Below are 14860 nucleotides of genomic sequence, written 5' to 3' on the forward strand. Positions count from 1 at the left end.
CTTGTCGTCACAATTCAAGCTTTAGCAAATGACATTCCATGGAATCGAATCGAGGAAAAGCTTTGTTTACTCGAGTCCCGGATGTTGAAAGGAATTTTTGAACGGGAAACATTAACTCTCTGCATTTTACCAATGCCATTGCCGGTGAAGGGTTAAAGAACCATCACAGAGGAACTAGTTATTTGCTCAGTTCAACTTGCCCGCTCAAAACACACAACAAGAACGGGCTTTCTTCCGTCTACGACCATACCACAGGCAAAAAACCGGGTCTCGTCCGATCCCCGTAGTCAAATCCTGTAGGGCGAGAGTAGTACTTCGACGGGAGACCGCTTTGGAATATCTCGTGTTGTAGACTTCTATTTGACTCTACATTTTGTCGTTATATGACTTGTTTTACTTTGGTTTTCTGTGGGCATTGAGCTAATTAGCACGCGCGCTTGTAAAACTTGTCGTCACAATTCAAGCTTTAGCAAATGACATTCCATGGAATCGAATCGAGGAAAAGCTTTGTTTACTCGAGTCCCGGATGTTGAAAGGAATTTTTGAACGGGAAACATTAACTCTCTGCATTTTACCAATGCCATTGCCGGTGAAGGTTAAAGAACCATCACAGAGGAAACAGTTATTTGCTCAGTTCAACTTGCCCGCTCAAAACACACAACAAGAACGGGCTTTCTTCCGTCTACGACCATACCACAGGCAAAAAACCGGGTCTCGTCCGATCCCCGTAGTCAAATCCTGTAGGGCGAGAGTAGTACTTCGACGGGAGACCGCTTGGGAATATCTCGTGTTGTAGACTTCTATTTGACTCTACATTTTGTCGTTATATGACTTGTTTTACTTTGGTTTTCTGTGGGCATTGAGCTAATTAGCACGCGCGCTTGTAAAACTTGTCGTCACAATTCAAGCTTTAGCAAATGACATTCCATGGAATCGAATCGAGGAAAAGCTTTGTTTACTCGAGTCCCGGATGTTGAAAGGAATTTTTGAACGGGAAACATTAACTCTCTGCATTTTACCAATGCCATTGCCGGTGAAGGGTTAAAGAACCATCACAGAGGAAACAGTTATTTGCTCAGTTCAACTTGCCCGCTCAAAACACACAACAAGAACGGGCTTTCTTCCGTCTACGACCATACCACAGGCAAAAAACCGGGTCTCGTCCGATCCCCGTAGTCAAATCCTGTAGGGCGAGAGTAGTACTTCGACGGGAGACCGCTTGGGAATATCTCGTGTTGTAGACTTCTATTTGACTCTACATTTTGTCGTTATATGACTTGTTTTACTTTGGTTTTCTGTGGGCATTGAGCTAATTAGCACGCGCGCTTGTAAAACTTGTCGTCACAATTCAAGCTTTAGCAAATGACATTCCATGGAATCGAATCGAGGAAAAGCTTTGTTTACTCGAGTCCCGGATGTTGAAAGGAATTTTGAACGGGAAACATTAACTCTCTGCATTTTACCAATGCCATTGCCGGTGAAGGGTTAAAGAACCATCACAGAGGAAACAGTTATTTGCTCAGTTCAACTTGCCCGCTCAAAACACACAACAAGAACGGGCTTTCTTCCGTCTACGACCATACCACAGGCAAAAAACCGGGTCTCGTCCGATCCCCGTAGTCAAATCCTGTAGGGCGAGAGTAGTACTTCGACGGGAGACCGCTTGGGAATATCTCGTGTTGTAGACTTCTATTTGACTCTACATTTTGTCGTTATATGACTTGTTTTACTTTGGTTTTCTGTGGGCATTGAGCTAATTAGCACGCGCGCTTGTAAAACTTGTCGTCACAATTCAAGCTTTAGCAAATGACATTCCATGGAATCGAATCGAGGAAAAGCTTTGTTTACTCGAGTCCCGGATGTTGAAAGGAATTTTTGAACGGGAAACATTAACTCTCTGCATTTTACCAATGCCATTGCCGGTGAAGGGTTAAAGAACCATCACAGAGGAAACAGTTATTTGCTCAGTTCAACTTGCCCGCTCAAAACACACAACAAGAACGGGCTTTCTTCCGTCTACGACCATACCACAGGCAAAAAACCGGGTCTCGTCCGATCCCCGTAGTCAAATCCTGTAGGGCGAGAGTAGTACTTCGACGGGAGACCGCTTGGGAATATCTCGTGTTGTAGACTTCTATTTGACTCTACATTTTGTCGTTATATGACTTGTTTTACTTTGGTTTTCTGTGGGCATTGAGCTAATTAGCACGCGCGCTTGTAAAACTTGTCGTCACAATTCAAGCTTTAGCAAATGACATTCCATGGAATCGAATCGAGGAAAAGCTTTGTTTACTCGAGTCCCGGATGTTGAAAGGAATTTTTGAACGGGAAACATTAACTCTCTGCATTTTACCAATGCCATTGCCGGTGAAGGGTTAAAGAACCATCACAGAGGAAACAGTTATTTGCTCAGTTCAACTTGCCCGCTCAAAACACACAACAAGAACGGGCTTTCTTCCGTCTACGACCATACCACAGGCAAAAAACCGGGTCTCGTCCGATCCCCGTAGTCAAATCCTGTAGGGCGAGAGTAGTACTTCGACGGGAGACCGCTTGGGAATATCTCGTGTTGTAGACTTCTATTTGACTCTACATTTTGTCGTTATATGACTTGTTTTACTTTGGTTTTCTGTGGGCATTGAGCTAATTAGCACGCGCGCTTGTAAAACTTGTCGTCACAATTCAAGCTTTAGCAAATGACATTCCATGGAATCGAATCGAGGAAAAGCTTTGTTTACTCGAGTCCCGGATGTTGAAAGGAATTTTTGAACGGGAAACATTAACTCTCTGCATTTTACCAATGCCATTGCCGGTGAAGGGTTAAAGAACCATCACAGAGGAAACAGTTATTTGCTCAGTTCAACTTGCCCGCTCAAAACACACAACAAGAACGGGCTTTCTTCCGTCTACGACCATACCACAGGCAAAAAACCGGGTCTCGTCCGATCCCCGTAGTCAAATCCTGTAGGGCGAGAGTAGTACTTCGACGGGAGACCGCTTGGGAATATCTCGTGTTGTAGACTTCTATTTGACTCTACATTTTGTCGTTATATGACTTGTTTTACTTTGGTTTTCTGTGGGCATTGAGCTAATTAGCACGCGCGCTTGTAAAACTTGTCGTCACAATTCAAGCTTTAGCAAATGACATTCCATGGAATCGAATCGAGGAAAAGCTTTGTTTACTCGAGTCCCGGATGTTGAAAGGAATTTTTGAACGGGAAACATTAACTCTCTGCATTTTACCAATGCCATTGCCGGTGAAGGGTTAAAGAACCATCACAGAGGAAACAGTTATTTGCTCAGTTCAACTTGCCCGCTCAAAACACACAACAAGAACGGGCTTTCTTCCGTCTACGACCATACCACAGGCAAAAAACCGGGTCTCGTCCGATCCCCGTAGTCAAATCCTGTAGGGCGAGAGTAGTACTTCGACGGGAGACCGCTTGGGAATATCTCGTGTTGTAGACTTCTATTTGACTCTACATTTTGTCGTTATATGACTTGTTTTACTTTGGTTTTCTGTGGGCATTGAGCTAATTAGCACGCGCGCTTGTAAAACTTGTCGTCACAATTCAAGCTTTAGCAAATGACATTCCATGGAATCGAATCGAGGAAAAGCTTTGTTTACTCGAGTCCCGGATGTTGAAAGGAATTTTTGAACGGGAAACATTAACTCTCTGCATTTTACCAATGCCATTGCCGGTGAAGGGTTAAAGAACCATCACAGAGGAAACAGTTATTTGCTCAGTTCAACTTGCCCGCTCAAAACACACAACAAGAACGGGCTTTCTTCCGTCTACGACCATACCACAGGCAAAAAACCGGGTCTCGTCCGATCCCCGTAGTCAAATCCTGTAGGGCGAGAGTAGTACTTCGACGGGAGACCGCTTGGGAATATCTCGTGTTGTAGACTTCTATTTGACTCTACATTTTGTCGTTATATGACTTGTTTTACTTTGGTTTTCTGTGGGCATTGAGCTAATTAGCACGCGCGCTTGTAAAACTTGTCGTCACAATTCAAGCTTTAGCAAATGACATTCCATGGAATCGAATCGAGGAAAAGCTTTGTTTACTCGAGTCCCGGATGTTGAAAGGAATTTTTGAACGGGAAACATTAACTCTCTGCATTTTACCAATGCCATTGCCGGTGAAGGGTTAAAGAACCATCACAGAGGAAACAGTTATTTGCTCAGTTCAACTTGCCCGCTCAAACACACAACAAGAACGGGCTTTCTTCCGTCTACGACCATACCACAGGCAAAAACCGGGTCTCGTCCGATCCCCGTAGTCAAATCCTGTAGGGCGAGAGTAGTACTTCGACGGGAGACCGCTTGGGAATATCTCGTGTTGTAGACTTCTATTTGACTCTACATTTTGTCGTTATATGACTTGTTTTACTTTGGTTTTCTGTGGGCATTGAGCTAATTAGCACGCGCGCTTGTAAAACTTGTCGTCACAATTCAAGCTTTAGCAAATGACATTCCATGGAATCGAATCGAGGAAAAGCTTTGTTTACTCGAGTCCCGGATGTTGAAAGGAATTTTTGAACGGGAAACATTAACTCTCTGCATTTTACCAATGCCATTGCCGGTGAAGGGTTAAAGAACCATCACAGAGGAAACAGTTATTTGCTCAGTTCAACTTGCCCGCTCAAAACACACAACAAGAACGGGCTTTCTTCCGTCTACGACCATACCACAGGCAAAAAACCGGGTCTCGTCCGATCCCCGTAGTCAAATCCTGTAGGGCGAGAGTAGTACTTCGACGGGAGACCGCTTGGGAATATCTCGTGTTGTAGACTTCTATTTGACTCTACATTTTGTCGTTATATGACTTGTTTTACTTTGGTTTTCTGTGGGCATTGAGCTAATTAGCACGCGCGCTTGTAAAACTTGTCGTCACAATTCAAGCTTTAGCAAATGACATTCCATGGAATCGAATCGAGGAAAAGCTTTGTTTACTCGAGTCCCGGATGTTGAAAGGAATTTTTGAACGGGAAACATTAACTCTCTGCATTTTACCAATGCCATTGCCGGTGAAGGTTAAAGAACCATCACAGAGGAAACAGTTATTTGCTCAGTTCAACTTGCCCGCTCAAAACACACAACAAGAACGGGCTTTCTTCCGTCTACGACCATACCACAGGCAAAAAACCGGGTCTCGTCCGATCCCCGTAGTCAAATCCTGTAGGGCGAGAGTAGTACTTCGACGGGAGACCGCTTGGGAATATCTCGTGTTGTAGACTTCTATTTGACTCTACATTTTGTCGTTATATGACTTGTTTTACTTTGGTTTTCTGTGGGCATTGAGCTAATTAGCACGCGCGCTTGTAAAACTTGTCGTCACAATTCAAGCTTTAGCAAATGACATTCCATGGAATCGAATCGAGGAAAAGCTTTGTTTACTCGAGTCCCGGATGTTGAAAGGAATTTTTGAACGGGAAACATTAACTCTCTGCATTTTACCAATGCCATTGCCGGTGAAGGGTTAAAGAACCATCACAGAGGAAACAGTTATTTGCTCAGTTCAACTTGCCCGCTCAAAACACACAACAAGAACGGGCTTTCTTCCGTCTACGACCATACCACAGGCAAAAAACCGGGTCTCGTCCGATCCCCGTAGTCAAATCCTGTAGGGCGAGAGTAGTACTTCGACGGGAGACCGCTTGGGAATATCTCGTGTTGTAGACTTCTATTTGACTCTACATTTTGTCGTTATATGACTTGTTTTACTTTGGTTTTCTGTGGGCATTGAGCTAATTAGCACGCGCGCTTGTAAAACTTGTCGTCACAATTCAAGCTTTAGCAAATGACATTCCATGGAATCGAATCGAGGAAAAGCTTTGTTTACTCGAGTCCCGGATGTTGAAAGGAATTTTTGAACGGGAAACATTAACTCTCTGCATTTTACCAATGCCATTGCCGGTGAAGGGTTAAAGAACCATCACAGAGGAAACAGTTATTTGCTCAGTTCAACTTGCCCGCTCAAAACACACAACAAGAACGGGCTTTCTTCCGTCTACGACCATACCACAGGCAAAAAACCGGGTCTCGTCCGATCCCCGTAGTCAAATCCTGTAGGGCGAGAGTAGTACTTCGACGGGAGACCGCTTGGGAATATCTCGTGTTGTAGACTTCTATTTGACTCTACATTTTGTCGTTATATGACTTGTTTTACTTTGGTTTTCTGTGGGCATTGAGCTAATTAGCACGCGCGCTTGTAAAACTTGTCGTCACAATTCAAGCTTTAGCAAATGACATTCCATGGAATCGAATCGAGGAAAAGCTTTGTTTACTCGAGTCCCGGATGTTGAAAGGAATTTTTGAACGGGAAACATTAACTCTCTGCATTTTACCAATGCCATTGCCGGTGAAGGGTTAAAGAACCATCACAGAGGAAACAGTTATTTGCTCAGTTCAACTTGCCCGCTCAAAACACACAACAAGAACGGGCTTTCTTCCGTCTACGACCATACCACAGGCAAAAAACCGGGTCTCGTCCGATCCCCGTAGTCAAATCCTGTAGGGCGAGAGTAGTACTTCGACGGGAGACCGCTTGGGAATATCTCGTGTTGTAGACTTCTATTTGACTCTACATTTTGTCGTTATATGACTTGTTTTACTTTGGTTTTCTGTGGGCATTGAGCTAATTAGCACGCGCGCTTGTAAAACTTGTCGTCACAATTCAAGCTTTAGCAAATGACATTCCATGGAATCGAATCGAGGAAAAGCTTTGTTTACTCGAGTCCCGGATGTTGAAAGGAATTTTTGAACGGGAAACATTAACTCTCTGCATTTTACCAATGCCATTGCCGGTGAAGGGTTAAAGAACCATCACAGAGGAAACAGTTATTTGCTCAGTTCAACTTGCCCGCTCAAAACACACAACAAGAACGGGCTTTCTTCCGTCTACGACCATACCACAGGCAAAAAACCGGGTCTCGTCCGATCCCCGTAGTCAAATCCTGTAGGGCGAGAGTAGTACTTCGACGGGAGACCGCTTGGGAATATCTCGTGTTGTAGACTTCTATTTGACTCTACATTTTGTCGTTATATGACTTGTTTTACTTTGGTTTTCTGTGGGCATTGAGCTAATTAGCACGCGCGCTTGTAAAACTTGTCGTCACAATTCAAGCTTTAGCAAATGACATTCCATGGAATCGAATCGAGGAAAAGCTTTGTTTACTCGAGTCCCGGATGTTGAAAGGAATTTTTGAACGGGAAACATTAACTCTCTGCATTTTACCAATGCCATTGCCGGTGAAGGGTTAAAGAACCATCACAGAGGAAACAGTTATTTGCTCAGTTCAACTTGCCCGCTCAAAACACACAACAAGAACGGGCTTTCTTCCGTCTACGACCATACCACAGGCAAAAAACCGGGTCTCGTCCGATCCCCGTAGTCAAATCCTGTAGGGCGAGAGTAGTACTTCGACGGGAGACCGCTTGGGAATATCTCGTGTTGTAGACTTCTATTTGACTCTACATTTTGTCGTTATATGACTTGTTTTACTTTGGTTTTCTGTGGGCATTGAGCTAATTAGCACGCGCGCTTGTAAAACTTGTCGTCACAATTCAAGCTTTAGCAAATGACATTCCATGGAATCGAATCGAGGAAAAGCTTTTTTTACTCGAGTCCCGGATGTTGAAAGGAATTTTTGAACGGGAAACATTAACTCTCTGCATTTTACCAATGCCATTGCCGGTGAAGGGTTAAAGAACCATCACAGAGGAAACAGTTATTTGCTCAGTTCAACTTGCCCGCTCAAAACACACAACAAGAACGGGCTTTCTTCCGTCTACGACCATACCACAGGCAAAAAACCGGGTCTCGTCCGATCCCCGTAGTCAAATCCTGTAGGGCGAGAGTAGTACTTCGACGGGAGACCGCTTGGGAATATCTCGTGTTGTAGACTTCTATTTGACTCTACATTTTGTCGTTATATGACTTGTTTTACTTTGGTTTTCTGTGGGCATTGAGCTAATTAGCACGCGCGCTTGTAAAACTTGTCGTCACAATTCAAGCTTTAGCAAATGACATTCCATGGAATCGAATCGAGGAAAAGCTTTGTTTACTCGAGTCCCGGATGTTGAAAGGAATTTTTGAACGGGAAACATTAACTCTCTGCATTTTACCAATGCCATTGCCGGTGAAGGGTTAAAGAACCATCACAGAGGAAACAGTTATTTGCTCAGTTCAACTTGCCCGCTCAAAACACACAACAAGAACGGGCTTTCTTCCGTCTACGACCATACCACAGGCAAAAAACCGGGTCTCGTCCGATCCCCGTAGTCAAATCCTGTAGGGCGAGAGTAGTACTTCGACGGGAGACCGCTTGGGAATATCTCGTGTTGTAGACTTCTATTTGACTCTACATTTTGTCGTTATATGACTTGTTTTACTTTGGTTTTCTGTGGGCATTGAGCTAATTAGCACGCGCGCTTGTAAAACTTGTCGTCACAATTCAAGCTTTAGCAAATGACATTCCATGGAATCGAATCGAGGAAAAGCTTTGTTTACTCGAGTCCCGGATGTTGAAAGGAATTTTTGAACGGGAAACATTAACTCTCTGCATTTTACCAATGCCATTGCCGGTGAAGGGTTAAAGAACCATCACAGAGGAAACAGTTATTTGCTCAGTTCAACTTGCCCGCTCAAAACACACAACAAGAACGGGCTTTCTTCCGTCTACGACCATACCACAGGCAAAAAACCGGGTCTCGTCCGATCCCCGTAGTCAAATCCTGTAGGGCGAGAGTAGTACTTCGACGGGAGACCGCTTGGGAATATCTCGTGTTGTAGACTTCTATTTGACTCTACATTTTGTCGTTATATGACTTGTTTTACTTTGGTTTTCTGTGGGCATTGAGCTAATTAGCACGCGCGCTTGTAAAACTTGTCGTCACAATTCAAGCTTTAGCAAATGACATTCCATGGAATCGAATCGAGGAAAAGCTTTGTTTACTCGAGTCCCGGATGTTGAAAGGAATTTTTGAACGGGAAACATTAACTCTCTGCATTTTACCAATGCCATTGCCGGTGAAGGGTTAAAGAACCATCACAGAGGAAACAGTTATTTGCTCAGTTCAACTTGCCCGCTCAAAACACACAACAAGAACGGGCTTTCTTCCGTCTACGACCATACCACAGGCAAAAAACCGGGTCTCGTCCGATCCCCGTAGTCAAATCCTGTAGGGCGAGAGTATTACTTCGACGGGAGACCGCTTGGGAATATCTCGTGTTGTAGACTTCTATTTGACTCTACATTTTGTCGTTATATGACTTGTTTTACTTTGGTTTTCTGTGGGCATTGAGCTAATTAGCACGCGCGCTTGTAAAACTTGTCGTCACAATTCAAGCTTTAGCAAATGACATTCCATGGAATCGAATCGAGGAAAAGCTTTGTTTACTCGAGTCCCGGATGTTGAAAGGAATTTTTGAACGGGAAACATTAACTCTCTGCATTTTACCAATGCCATTGCCGGTGAAGGGTTAAAGAACCATCACAGAGGAAACAGTTATTTGCTCAGTTCAACTTGCCCGCTCAAAACACACAACAAGAACGGGCTTTCTTCCGTCTACGACCATACCACAGGCAAAAAACCGGGTCTCGTCCGATCCCCGTAGTCAAATCCTGTAGGGCGAGAGTAGTACTTCGACGGGAGACCGCTTGGGAATATCTCGTGTTTTAGACTTCTATTTGACTTTACATTTTTGGTCTGTTATATGACTTGTTTTACTTTGGTTTTCTGTGGGCATTGACAGCTAAATTAGCACGCGCGCGCCTTGTAAAACTTGGTCGTCACAATTCAAGCTTTAGCAAATGACATTCCATGGAATCGAATCGAGGAAAAGCTTTGTTTACTCGAGTCCCGGATGTTGAAAGGAATTTTTGAACGGGAAACATTAACTCTCTGCATTTTACCAATGCCATTGCCGGTGAAGGGTTAAAGAACCATCACAGAGGAAACAGTTATTTGCTCAGTTCAACTTGCCCGCTCAAAACACACAACAAGAACGGGCTTTCTTCCGTCTACGACCATACCACAGGCAAAAAACCGGGTCTCGTCCGATCCCCGTAGTCAAATCCTGTAGGGCGAGAGTAGTACTTCGACGGGAGACCGCTTGGGAATATCTCGTGTTGTAGACTTCTATTTGACTCTACATTTTGTCGTTATATGACTTGTTTTACTTTGGTTTTCTGTGGGCATTGAGCTAATTAGCACGCGCGCTTGTAAAACTTGTCGTCACAATTCAAGCTTTAGCAAATGACATTCCATGGAATCGAATCGAGGAAAAGCTTTGTTTACTCGAGTCCCGGATGTTGAAAGGAATTTTTGAACGGGAAACATTAACTCTCTGCATTTTACCAATGCCATTGCCGGTGAAGGGTTAAAGAACCATCACAGAGGAAACAGTTATTTGCTCAGTTCAACTTGCCCGCTCAAAACACACAACAAGAACGGGCTTTCTTCCGTCTACGACCATACCACAGGCAAAAAACCGGGTCTCGTCCGATCCCCGTAGTCAAATCCTGTAGGGCGAGAGTAGTACTTCGACGGGAGACCGCTTGGGAATATCTCGTGTTGTAGACTTCTATTTGACTCTACATTTTGTCGTTATATGACTTGTTTTACTTTGGTTTTCTGTGGGCATTGAGCTAATTAGCACGCGCGCTTGTAAAACTTGTCGTCACAATTCAAGCTTTAGCAAATGACATTCCATGGAATCGAATCGAGGAAAAGCTTTGTTTACTCGAGTCCCGGATGTTGAAAGGAATTTTTGAACGGGAAACATTAACTCTCTGCATTTTACCAATGCCATTGCCGGTGAAGGGTTAAAGAACCATCACAGAGGAAACAGTTATTTGCTCAGTTCAACTTGCCCGCTCAAAACACACAACAAGAACGGGCTTTCTTCCGTCTACGACCATACCACAGGCAAAAAACCGGGTCTCGTCCGATCCCCGTAGTCAAATCCTGTAGGGCGAGAGTAGTACTTCGACGGGAGACCGCTTGGGAATATCTCGTGTTGTAGACTTCTATTTGACTCTACATTTTGTCGTTATATGACTTGTTTTACTTTGGTTTTCTGTGGGCATTGAGCTAATTAGCACGCGCGCTTGTAAAACTTGTCGTCACAATTCAAGCTTTAGCAAATGACATTCCATGGAATCGAATCGAGGAAAAGCTTTGTTTACTCGAGTCCCGGATGTTGAAAGGAATTTTTGAACGGGAAACATTAACTCTCTGCATTTTACCAATGCCATTGCCGGTGAAGGGTTAAAGAACCATCACAGAGGAAACAGTTATTTGCTCAGTTCAACTTGCCCGCTCAAAACACACAACAAGAACGGGCTTTCTTCCGTCTACGACCATACCACAGGCAAAAAACCGGGTCTCGTCCGATCCCCGTAGTCAAATCCTGTAGGGCGAGAGTAGTACTTCGACGGGAGACCGCTTGGGAATATCTCGTGTTGTAGACTTCTATTTGACTCTACATTTTGTCGTTATATGACTTGTTTTACTTTGGTTTTCTGTGGGCATTGAGCTAATTAGCACGCGCGCTTGTAAAACTTGTCGTCACAATTCAAGCTTTAGCAAATGACATTCCATGGAATCGAATCGAGGAAAAGCTTTGTTTACTCGAGTCCCGGATGTTGAAAGGAATTTTTGAACGGGAAACATTAACTCTCTGCATTTTACCAATGCCATTGCCGGTGAAGGGTTAAAGAACCATCACAGAGGAAACAGTTATTTGCTCAGTTCAACTTGCCCGCTCAAAACACACAACAAGAACGGGCTTTCTTCCGTCTACGACCATACCACAGGCAAAAAACCGGGTCTCGTCCGATCCCCGTAGTCAAATCCTGTAGGGCGAGAGTAGTACTTCGACGGGAGACCGCTTGGGAATATCTCGTGTTGTAGACTTCTATTTGACTCTACATTTTGTCGTTATATGACTTGTTTTACTTTGGTTTTCTGTGGGCATTGAGCTAATTAGCACGCGCGCTTGTAAAACTTGTCGTCACAATTCAAGCTTTAGCAAATGACATTCCATGGAATCGAATCGAGGAAAAGCTTTGTTTACTCGAGTCCCGGATGTTGAAAGGAATTTTTGAACGGGAAACATTAACTCTCTGCATTTTACCAATGCCATTGCCGGTGAAGGGTTAAAGAACCATCACAGAGGAAACAGTTATTTGCTCAGTTCAACTTGCCCGCTCAAAACACACAACAAGAACGGGCTTTCTTCCGTCTACGACCATACCACAGGCAAAAAACCGGGTCTCGTCCGATCCCCGTAGTCAAATCCTGTAGGGCGAGAGTAGTACTTCGACGGGAGACCGCTTGGGAATATCTCGTGTTGTAGACTTCTATTTGACTCTACATTTTGTCGTTATATGACTTGTTTTACTTTGGTTTTCTGTGGGCATTGAGCTAATTAGCACGCGCGCTTGTAAAACTTGTCGTCACAATTCAAGCTTTAGCAAATGACATTCCATGGAATCGAATCGAGGAAAAGCTTTGTTTACTCGAGTCCCGGATGTTGAAAGGAATTTTTGAACGGGAAACATTAACTCTCTGCATTTTACCAATGCCATTGCCGGTGAAGGGTTAAAGAACCATCACAGAGGAAACAGTTATTTGCTCAGTTCAACTTGCCCGCTCAAAACACACAACAAGAACGGGCTTTCTTCCGTCTACGACCATACCACAGGCAAAAAACCGGGTCTCGTCCGATCCCCGTAGTCAAATCCTGTAGGGCGAGAGTAGTACTTCGACGGGAGACCGCTTGGGAATATCTCGTGTTGTAGACTTCTATTTGACTCTACATTTTGTCGTTATATGACTTGTTTTACTTTGGTTTTCTGTGGGCATTGAGCTAATTAGCACGCGCGCTTGTAAAACTTGTCGTCACAATTCAAGCTTTAGCAAATGACATTCCATGGAATCGAATCGAGGAAAAGCTTTGTTTACTCGAGTCCCGGATGTTGAAAGGAATTTTTGAACGGGAAACATTAACTCTCTGCATTTTACCAATGCCATTGCCGGTGAAGGGTTAAAGAACCATCACAGAGGAAACAGTTATTTGCTCAGTTCAACTTGCCCGCTCAAAACACACAACAAGAACGGGCTTTCTTCCGTCTACGACCATACCACAGGCAAAAAACCGGGTCTCGTCCGATCCCCGTAGTCAAATCCTGTAGGGCGAGAGTAGTACTTCGACGGGAGACCGCTTGGGAATATCTCGTGTTGTAGACTTCTATTTGACTCTACATTTTGTCGTTATATGACTTGTTTTACTTTGGTTTTCTGTGGGCATTGAGCTAATTAGCACGCGCGCTTGTAAAACTTGTCGTCACAATTCAAGCTTTAGCAAATGACATTCCATGGAATCGAATCGAGGAAAAGCTTTGTTTACTCGAGTCCCGGATGTTGAAAGGAATTTTTGAACGGGAAACATTAACTCTCTGCATTTTACCAATGCCATTGCCGGTGAAGGGTTAAAGAACCATCACAGAGGAAACAGTTATTTGCTCAGTTCAACTTGCCCGCTCAAAACACACAACAAGAACGGGCTTTCTTCCGTCTACGACCATACCACAGGCAAAAAACCGGGTCTCGTCCGATCCCCGTAGTCAAATCCTGTAGGGCGAGAGTAGTACTTCGACGGGAGACCGCTTGGGAATATCTCGTGTTGTAGACTTCTATTTGACTCTACATTTTGTCGTTATATGACTTGTTTTACTTTGGTTTTCTGTGGGCATTGAGCTAATTAGCACGCGCGCTTGTAAAACTTGTCGTCACAATTCAAGCTTTAGCAAATGACATTCCATGGAATCGAATCGAGGAAAAGCTTTGTTTACTCGAGTCCCGGATGTTGAAAGGAATTTTTGAACGGGAAACATTAACTCTCTGCATTTTACCAATGCCATTGCCGGTGAAGGGTTAAAGAACCATCACAGAGGAAACAGTTATTTGCTCAGTTCAACTTGCCCGCTCAAAACACACAACAAGAACGGGCTTTCTTCCGTCTACGACCATACCACAGGCAAAAAACCGGGTCTCGTCCGATCCCCGTAGTCAAATCCTGTAGGGCGAGAGTAGTACTTCGACGGGAGACCGCTTGGGAATATCTCGTGTTGTAGACTTCTATTTGACTCTACATTTTGTCGTTATATGACTTGTTTTACTTTGGTTTTCTGTGGGCATTGAGCTAATTAGCACGCGCGCTTGTAAAACTTGTCGTCACAATTCAAGCTTTAGCAAATGACATTCCATGGAATCGAATCGAGGAAAAGCTTTGTTTACTCGAGTCCCGGATGTTGAAAGGAATTTTTGAACGGGAAACATTAACTCTCTGCATTTTACCAATGCCATTGCCGGTGAAGGGTTAAAGAACCATCACAGAGGAAACAGTTATTTGCTCAGTTCAACTTGCCCGCTCAAAACACACAACAAGAACGGGCTTTCTTCCGTCTACGACCATACCACAGGCAAAAAACCGGGTCTCGTCCGATCCCCGTAGTCAAATCCTGTAGGGCGAGAGTAGTACTTCGACGGGAGACCGCTTGGGAATATCTCGTGTTGTAGACTTCTATTTGACTCTACATTTTGTCGTTATATGACTTGTTTTACTTTGGTTTTCTGTGGGCATTGAGCTAATTAGCACGCGCGCTTGTAAAACTTGTCGTCACAATTCAAGCTTTAGCAAATGACATTCCATGGAATCGAATCGAGGAAAAGCTTTGTTTACTCGAGTCCCGGATGTTGAAAGGAATTTTTGAACGGGAAACATTAACTCTCTGCATTTTACCAATGCCATTGCCGGTGAAGGGTTAAAGAACCATCACAGA

The 14860-nt window shown here is 44.0% G+C and overlaps 30 non-coding genes and 3 pseudogenes across 30 annotated transcripts; all 33 read left to right on the forward strand.

Annotated features, from left to right (window-relative positions):
• The first annotated feature begins 236 nt into the window (after positions 1 to 236).
• LOC138035317 (5S ribosomal RNA) lies at positions 237 to 355 on the forward strand. The gene has a single exon (XR_011129526.1). It is a non-coding gene; the product is annotated as a 5S ribosomal RNA (ribosomal RNA).
• Positions 356 to 680: 325 nt separating this feature from the next.
• LOC138035267 (5S ribosomal RNA) lies at positions 681 to 799 on the forward strand. Its single transcript, XR_011129479.1, has one exon. It is a non-coding gene; the product is annotated as a 5S ribosomal RNA (ribosomal RNA).
• A 326-nt stretch (positions 800 to 1125) lies between these two features.
• Positions 1126 to 1244, forward strand: LOC138035330 (5S ribosomal RNA). Its single transcript, XR_011129533.1, has one exon. It is a non-coding gene; the product is annotated as a 5S ribosomal RNA (ribosomal RNA).
• Positions 1245 to 1569: 325 nt separating this feature from the next.
• LOC138035342 (5S ribosomal RNA) lies at positions 1570 to 1688 on the forward strand. The gene has a single exon (XR_011129544.1). It is a non-coding gene; the product is annotated as a 5S ribosomal RNA (ribosomal RNA).
• Positions 1689 to 2014: 326 nt separating this feature from the next.
• LOC138035354 (5S ribosomal RNA) lies at positions 2015 to 2133 on the forward strand. Its single transcript, XR_011129555.1, has one exon. It is a non-coding gene; the product is annotated as a 5S ribosomal RNA (ribosomal RNA).
• Positions 2134 to 2459: 326 nt separating this feature from the next.
• Positions 2460 to 2578, forward strand: LOC138035366 (5S ribosomal RNA). Its single transcript, XR_011129566.1, has one exon. It is a non-coding gene; the product is annotated as a 5S ribosomal RNA (ribosomal RNA).
• A 326-nt stretch (positions 2579 to 2904) lies between these two features.
• LOC138035273 (5S ribosomal RNA) lies at positions 2905 to 3023 on the forward strand. Its single transcript, XR_011129485.1, has one exon. It is a non-coding gene; the product is annotated as a 5S ribosomal RNA (ribosomal RNA).
• A 326-nt stretch (positions 3024 to 3349) lies between these two features.
• On the forward strand, positions 3350 to 3468 carry LOC138035286 (5S ribosomal RNA). Its single transcript, XR_011129496.1, has one exon. It is a non-coding gene; the product is annotated as a 5S ribosomal RNA (ribosomal RNA).
• Positions 3469 to 3794: 326 nt separating this feature from the next.
• On the forward strand, positions 3795 to 3913 carry LOC138035297 (5S ribosomal RNA). The gene has a single exon (XR_011129507.1). It is a non-coding gene; the product is annotated as a 5S ribosomal RNA (ribosomal RNA).
• A 325-nt stretch (positions 3914 to 4238) lies between these two features.
• Positions 4239 to 4356, forward strand: LOC138035319 (5S ribosomal RNA; annotated as a pseudogene).
• A 326-nt stretch (positions 4357 to 4682) lies between these two features.
• Positions 4683 to 4801, forward strand: LOC138035308 (5S ribosomal RNA). The gene has a single exon (XR_011129518.1). It is a non-coding gene; the product is annotated as a 5S ribosomal RNA (ribosomal RNA).
• Positions 4802 to 5126: 325 nt separating this feature from the next.
• Positions 5127 to 5245, forward strand: LOC138035320 (5S ribosomal RNA). Its single transcript, XR_011129527.1, has one exon. It is a non-coding gene; the product is annotated as a 5S ribosomal RNA (ribosomal RNA).
• A 326-nt stretch (positions 5246 to 5571) lies between these two features.
• LOC138035325 (5S ribosomal RNA) lies at positions 5572 to 5690 on the forward strand. The gene has a single exon (XR_011129528.1). It is a non-coding gene; the product is annotated as a 5S ribosomal RNA (ribosomal RNA).
• A 326-nt stretch (positions 5691 to 6016) lies between these two features.
• On the forward strand, positions 6017 to 6135 carry LOC138035326 (5S ribosomal RNA). The gene has a single exon (XR_011129529.1). It is a non-coding gene; the product is annotated as a 5S ribosomal RNA (ribosomal RNA).
• Positions 6136 to 6461: 326 nt separating this feature from the next.
• On the forward strand, positions 6462 to 6580 carry LOC138035327 (5S ribosomal RNA). The gene has a single exon (XR_011129530.1). It is a non-coding gene; the product is annotated as a 5S ribosomal RNA (ribosomal RNA).
• Positions 6581 to 6906: 326 nt separating this feature from the next.
• On the forward strand, positions 6907 to 7025 carry LOC138035328 (5S ribosomal RNA). The gene has a single exon (XR_011129531.1). It is a non-coding gene; the product is annotated as a 5S ribosomal RNA (ribosomal RNA).
• Positions 7026 to 7351: 326 nt separating this feature from the next.
• On the forward strand, positions 7352 to 7470 carry LOC138035329 (5S ribosomal RNA). The gene has a single exon (XR_011129532.1). It is a non-coding gene; the product is annotated as a 5S ribosomal RNA (ribosomal RNA).
• Positions 7471 to 7796: 326 nt separating this feature from the next.
• On the forward strand, positions 7797 to 7915 carry LOC138035331 (5S ribosomal RNA). Its single transcript, XR_011129534.1, has one exon. It is a non-coding gene; the product is annotated as a 5S ribosomal RNA (ribosomal RNA).
• Positions 7916 to 8241: 326 nt separating this feature from the next.
• LOC138035333 (5S ribosomal RNA) lies at positions 8242 to 8360 on the forward strand. Its single transcript, XR_011129535.1, has one exon. It is a non-coding gene; the product is annotated as a 5S ribosomal RNA (ribosomal RNA).
• A 326-nt stretch (positions 8361 to 8686) lies between these two features.
• Positions 8687 to 8805, forward strand: LOC138035334 (5S ribosomal RNA). Its single transcript, XR_011129536.1, has one exon. It is a non-coding gene; the product is annotated as a 5S ribosomal RNA (ribosomal RNA).
• A 326-nt stretch (positions 8806 to 9131) lies between these two features.
• Positions 9132 to 9250, forward strand: LOC138035318 (5S ribosomal RNA; annotated as a pseudogene).
• A 326-nt stretch (positions 9251 to 9576) lies between these two features.
• Positions 9577 to 9695, forward strand: LOC138035321 (5S ribosomal RNA; annotated as a pseudogene).
• Positions 9696 to 10031: 336 nt separating this feature from the next.
• On the forward strand, positions 10032 to 10150 carry LOC138035335 (5S ribosomal RNA). The gene has a single exon (XR_011129537.1). It is a non-coding gene; the product is annotated as a 5S ribosomal RNA (ribosomal RNA).
• Positions 10151 to 10476: 326 nt separating this feature from the next.
• LOC138035336 (5S ribosomal RNA) lies at positions 10477 to 10595 on the forward strand. Its single transcript, XR_011129538.1, has one exon. It is a non-coding gene; the product is annotated as a 5S ribosomal RNA (ribosomal RNA).
• A 326-nt stretch (positions 10596 to 10921) lies between these two features.
• Positions 10922 to 11040, forward strand: LOC138035337 (5S ribosomal RNA). Its single transcript, XR_011129539.1, has one exon. It is a non-coding gene; the product is annotated as a 5S ribosomal RNA (ribosomal RNA).
• Positions 11041 to 11366: 326 nt separating this feature from the next.
• LOC138035338 (5S ribosomal RNA) lies at positions 11367 to 11485 on the forward strand. The gene has a single exon (XR_011129540.1). It is a non-coding gene; the product is annotated as a 5S ribosomal RNA (ribosomal RNA).
• A 326-nt stretch (positions 11486 to 11811) lies between these two features.
• LOC138035339 (5S ribosomal RNA) lies at positions 11812 to 11930 on the forward strand. Its single transcript, XR_011129541.1, has one exon. It is a non-coding gene; the product is annotated as a 5S ribosomal RNA (ribosomal RNA).
• A 326-nt stretch (positions 11931 to 12256) lies between these two features.
• On the forward strand, positions 12257 to 12375 carry LOC138035340 (5S ribosomal RNA). Its single transcript, XR_011129542.1, has one exon. It is a non-coding gene; the product is annotated as a 5S ribosomal RNA (ribosomal RNA).
• Positions 12376 to 12701: 326 nt separating this feature from the next.
• Positions 12702 to 12820, forward strand: LOC138035341 (5S ribosomal RNA). The gene has a single exon (XR_011129543.1). It is a non-coding gene; the product is annotated as a 5S ribosomal RNA (ribosomal RNA).
• A 326-nt stretch (positions 12821 to 13146) lies between these two features.
• LOC138035343 (5S ribosomal RNA) lies at positions 13147 to 13265 on the forward strand. The gene has a single exon (XR_011129545.1). It is a non-coding gene; the product is annotated as a 5S ribosomal RNA (ribosomal RNA).
• Positions 13266 to 13591: 326 nt separating this feature from the next.
• Positions 13592 to 13710, forward strand: LOC138035344 (5S ribosomal RNA). Its single transcript, XR_011129546.1, has one exon. It is a non-coding gene; the product is annotated as a 5S ribosomal RNA (ribosomal RNA).
• A 326-nt stretch (positions 13711 to 14036) lies between these two features.
• Positions 14037 to 14155, forward strand: LOC138035345 (5S ribosomal RNA). Its single transcript, XR_011129547.1, has one exon. It is a non-coding gene; the product is annotated as a 5S ribosomal RNA (ribosomal RNA).
• A 326-nt stretch (positions 14156 to 14481) lies between these two features.
• On the forward strand, positions 14482 to 14600 carry LOC138035346 (5S ribosomal RNA). The gene has a single exon (XR_011129548.1). It is a non-coding gene; the product is annotated as a 5S ribosomal RNA (ribosomal RNA).
• Positions 14601 to 14860: the final 260 nt, after the last annotated feature.

Source organism: Montipora capricornis, unplaced genomic scaffold (genome assembly GCF_036669925.1).
Source record: "Montipora capricornis isolate CH-2021 unplaced genomic scaffold, ASM3666992v2 scaffold_358, whole genome shotgun sequence".
Lineage (NCBI taxonomy): Eukaryota > Metazoa > Cnidaria > Anthozoa > Scleractinia > Acroporidae > Montipora > Montipora capricornis.